Consider the following 4,942-nt stretch of genomic DNA (forward strand, 5'->3'; position numbering starts at 1 on the left):
AAAAGCTTCTAGACGCTAGTGCTGTTGTTCAGCAGGCCGTAAACGATCGTGGATTATTTACTGCTGGCTAGTTTTGTGTGAGAGAAAAATACTGTTCTGGCTGAAAATTTACGATCGTTTACGACCAAGCGAACATGCTAAGTAGTAGTAGAGCTAATTAGCAAGCCAGCGCACCCTGACCCAACCGCACTCTTATTGATCAAAACCTAGCGTCACTACCGGATTTAGGGCTTTATATATCAGATAACGAGCGGCTGAAATAAATAACCCAGCTTTTGAGCTGGTTTTCAAAACAAAACCTTGCCACAGCCTTGCATATAGAAGTGTAAATGGATCGATTCTGATTTGCATACAGATGTATCGAATAATGATATCGACATCATATATCCGAATATGGATCCGGTAAGCATACTAAAGCCTTCAGTCACATGCAGAAAATACTGTCATGTATGAAAATGGTATTCCACTGTTTGTAATAGTATCTGAAATCTTTTTTTTTTACAAATCATCCTTATTTTTTGTTCAAAGGCAATTGGCTCAGTGTTAACATGCACAACGTGCGTTGGAACAGCTATTTTTGTCGGTGATGCCATGTATAATTGTCAACCTTTTATTGCATTATAAACTTGTTGGCATCTAAATTTGACTGGGATTGCATTTCTTTCCAGTTATTTTTTTTATTTTTCTCGGTACTATAATAATAATAAACTGACTAAAGTTTAAAGGGTCTTCGTCTGAGATGATGATGCGTCTAGCGTCTTCGTGTGATTCGATAAAATAAATTCTAAAATAAAATGTTGGACTGAGACAAGGTGGAAGTTTTACTTGTTTGCCCAGTCCAACTAGACACTCCCAACTGCACACGTGAATACAAAGCCCAACCCAGCCCAACCTGTGGGAGAGGTTGGTGGCCCAGCGCAGAGAAAGGCCAGCCCATCCATATTTATTGTATTTCTTTCTTTCTTCCATTCTTCTTTCATCTCTAGAAACGATTCGTGCACCAAAAGACGGCCAGCGGATCAGGCCACGTCAATCCGGCCAAGACGTGATATGGAGCGTCCGATCGCGGGCGTAGCGGATCTCTCACCCGTTAAGCCGTCAACCCGAGCGGTTGCGAATCCTCGCGGGCCCGCTCGCGACTCGTCCTCTCCGTGGGCCGTGGCGCGTGTGCGTTTCCCTCCTCCAGTCCTCCGGCCCCGTTGCCCTCCGCGGCCCCCCGCACCTCCCTCCTCCCCGGCAGGCAAGGGCGGCGGAGCGGGCGACGCCGGCGGCTCTTGGTGCAAGCGTTTGCGAGTGGGGCGCGAGTAGAGATGGGTCACCGGCGCTAGCGCAGGGTGGCACGGGCCTGATGGCCGATGCCATGGCCCAGCAAGGCGTTGCTTCCTCGGCCCCCTGAACTTCACATCCCCTTCCCTCGGCGCTGCCCCTCATCGCCACCCTCCTCCGCCGCGGCGCATCAAGCCCCGGCGCGCGACAGCCCGACACCCCTCCTCGCAGCCCCTGCGGCCACCGCCTCGTTCATCGCACCTGCGTCTGCGAAGCGGAGCACGGCCCCACGGCCATGAGCGTTGGTGACGCTCATCCCATAGCAGTCGCCGTTTGTAAAGAAGAAGCAGGTCGACCGGCTCCGGTGCTTCCTTCCGCTGGCGTTGGTGAAGCAGTGGATTGGTCCAGCTTGGGGAGCCAGCAGCACACTCGCGCTGCTTCTGAGCAATGCCTGCACACCGTGTGCTTGACGAATTGCCCGTGAGAAGTGCAGATAGCTGAAGAGTGTGAAAAGGCATGGTCTAGCGACGGGCATGCGGACATGGCCATGGAGCTGCTCAACATGGACCTTCCAAGTGCTAAAGCCACAAAAAGGCACTAGCAGATCATGTCTGTGCCATCCTTGTTTCCAATAGCCATTTCGTTAAATTCAGAAATTGGGAAACTATTTCTAGAAATAGAACCAAGGTACAAAATTAGTCCGACAATAGTACCAAACCTGCAAGTTTTATGTCATTTTCTACTTCTAATAAAATGCATGTGACAAATTGGAGTTGCAGAATTTTGGTTTGGGAAGCCCATTGCATATCTAAATGGGGAATCCTTTCTTGCGCCATCAGAATATAATGGCCATTGTTGTATCTATTTCTTCTAGGTTATGAGTAAGCGCTATGTGATGTGCCTATGTTCAATGCTTTGCCTAATTGACACTACATGCAACTGACAGAAAATCCTACTCGATGAAGTAAACAAAGAAGAAAATTTCAAGCTGTTGTGCTTGCCTAAGGTAACTCTATCATCCATTGCACTAATCTGGATTGCAGAATTAACCTGGCATATGGTTGAGACCTCGGCACAAGAAAAATTCAAAAGATTTTACCCTTAAACTTTGGTATGTTCATTACAATGCCTATGCATTTGTTCACTAGAGCACCAAATTATCAGATACAGATGTTTATGCAAATCCTTCAACAGGACAAGTGACTGAATTATTTGTTTTTCCTGTCTTCACTCTCATAACACAGAGTGGTTGATGCATCAAATAGTTCCTCAACTTTGCACTTCTCCATTCAAAATTTTTAGGAAATAGTAAGTATTATTTGGCGTTTCATTTAAGTGTACATGCCTAATATGTCAACAATCACAATCAAGTTACAAGATTAGGTATGACAACCACCTAAATTTGTTTGGTTAATACAATTTTCATTTGGTTGGATATGATGTATAAGTCGCTATTTATCTTGCAATACTAGAGTTCTAGAATCAGATTTTAACTTATCGAGACTGTTTACCTTTTCAACCAATTATGATCTCAGATTCATGTACATTGAGCCCTCATGTTAACTCTTCCTCTACCTTCCTCTCAAGTTCAGTTCTTATACAGATACATCCTTATACTGCCAAACTTAATTTATATAACTATATTTTCATTTTTTTTGTGCGAACTACATAAATTTTGCAAGCATTATCGATTACCTTCTCAACCCAATATACTCCTACAGGATCTGCCATTGGTTAAGACCATTGCCATTCAACCTGCTTCACATGGCCTATGCTTTGCTAAGATGCAGGAAATGGGCAAATAGCCATGGAGATTGCTTCTGTGGACTAAAGAACCACCAACGATGTGATAATCATGGATCAGGTTTCAGATATTTTGCCGCTACCGATTGATTACTTTACATTACACGTTACAACTTACAACCGGCATTGATATGAACGAATTAATAATTATCAGACTTATTTGGGGAGTACTACAACTTAGTGGACTGTTTCCTTTTTAATAGAATTAAAGTCGAGCATTGAAATGTGATATGTATGCAATCCTTCCTATCTGATATAGGCTGTGCAGGATTGAAATGCAATATGCTATGCTGATTCCCACACTGATGGTCTCCATATGGACACAGAGGTGCGCAGCAACGCCGCGCGTGCTTTCTAGTCCTTACGATTGATCCCCCAGAAAGAGAGAGAGAGAGAGCTGTTTTTTTATCCCTCAGAAGTCAAATTAGAATCCTAAAAAAATAATTTGGTTAGCATACGCTAGGCCAATAGATTAGTCAAACTTAAGACTGCTGGCTAGCAAGTACGACCAGATCATGTCAGTCTTCTGCGCTATAGCTTGCACGTCGTCGTGGTCAGTTGTTTCGTCTGGTTACTCGCACGCAGGTCGTCTCCAGTTTTTCAATATGGAAGTTAAAACTACCCCTTAAAATCAAAGTTTTCATTTGGTTTTTACTAAAAAAAGGTATTTTAATGAAAGACGGTTTATTAAGAAGACATTCTAAAGGGGATGAGCGACGTTGTTTTTTCTACAACAAGAAAACCATTTAACATCTTTTTTTTTTTAATTATCATGTTGCAAGATTTGTGTGGAGAGTTTTCACTATAGCATTTGGATTGCAACCTCTTACAGATGCAGATGATTTATTTGGAGTGTGGTTTGAACAAACAGGCCAGAATATGCGTTCTCTAAATTGTGTGGGAGCAAGTACAATTTTGTGGTATAGTTTGCTTTGTAGAAATAATGTGAATTTTGACAAAAAAAAAAGATTATACATTTATTTGCAGGTTATTTTCAGGCAACTTATTAGACTCGTTTCTGGAACATCCTACAAAGGGTAATGAAACAATGGTATGATCATTCCTTACTATGAGTACAAGTAGATTGGAGAGAATTACAAAACAATTTCTATCTTGCTTTCTGTCCCATTTCTTGCATTGTTCATCTTTGCTTGGAGGTCCTCAACTTCCAACATAAGGAGAAAGAATCTCTAGGAGCATCTTGGGCTCGTTTCACAAACCTTGCCACATCTGGCGTCGATCTCACTATACCTGAACCCATTCTTATGCAACACTTTAGTCAGGTCCTTAGGAGAGAAACTACGCGTTTTCTCGATATCACCTCATGTGGATCTTTCATGCACGTTAGCGATGGTGAAGGGAGAATCATTTTGAACAAATCCTTGAAAACACTCCCTATACTGGTATCTATGATGAATTCCCTGAGGAATAATCCAGACATGGTCTTGCAAAGATGTGAAGAGAAACACTTACAACGCGTTTGAATCCTTGGCCATATCTCGCGTCGCCTTACCTAGTGAGAAATGTCAAGAGATCCAAGTGTTTGGTTGAGCTGCAAGTTTCCTAGGAGCTTGTACCGGCAAGCAAAATCTTTTCCAGAGCCTGGCCGAGCGAGTTTCTTCGAATTTGTGCATGTTAGGTGAGGCAAGTTCCTTGAGAAACTAAACATGCCCTTAGTACTGGGAAAAATAAAATTTTATGGTTTGGAAAGGCAAAGTGCTAGGACACAGCGTGTCCAAACATGGAATAGAACCGGTTAAGGATAAAATAGATGTAATAGAACAGTTTTCGCCTCCCGTGAATATATAGGGAATATGTAGTTTTTTTTAGGCCATGCAAGGTTTTACCGATGTTCTATAAAAAAATTTTCTCA

General features: G+C 42.8%; 1 long non-coding RNA gene across 1 annotated transcript; it reads left to right on the forward strand.

The window, feature by feature from the left end:
- Positions 1–1,148: 1,148 nt before the first annotated feature.
- On the forward strand, positions 1,149–3,363 carry LOC136487125 (uncharacterized). Its single transcript, XR_010767141.1, has 3 exons — positions 1,149–1,875; positions 2,213–2,272; positions 2,988–3,363. It is a non-coding gene; the product is annotated as an uncharacterized lncRNA (long non-coding RNA).
- The last annotated feature ends 1,579 nt before the right edge of the window (positions 3,364–4,942 follow it).

The sequence above is a fragment of the Miscanthus floridulus genome, chromosome 1 (genome assembly GCF_019320115.1).
Source record: "Miscanthus floridulus cultivar M001 chromosome 1, ASM1932011v1, whole genome shotgun sequence".
Lineage (NCBI taxonomy): Eukaryota > Viridiplantae > Streptophyta > Magnoliopsida > Poales > Poaceae > Miscanthus > Miscanthus floridulus.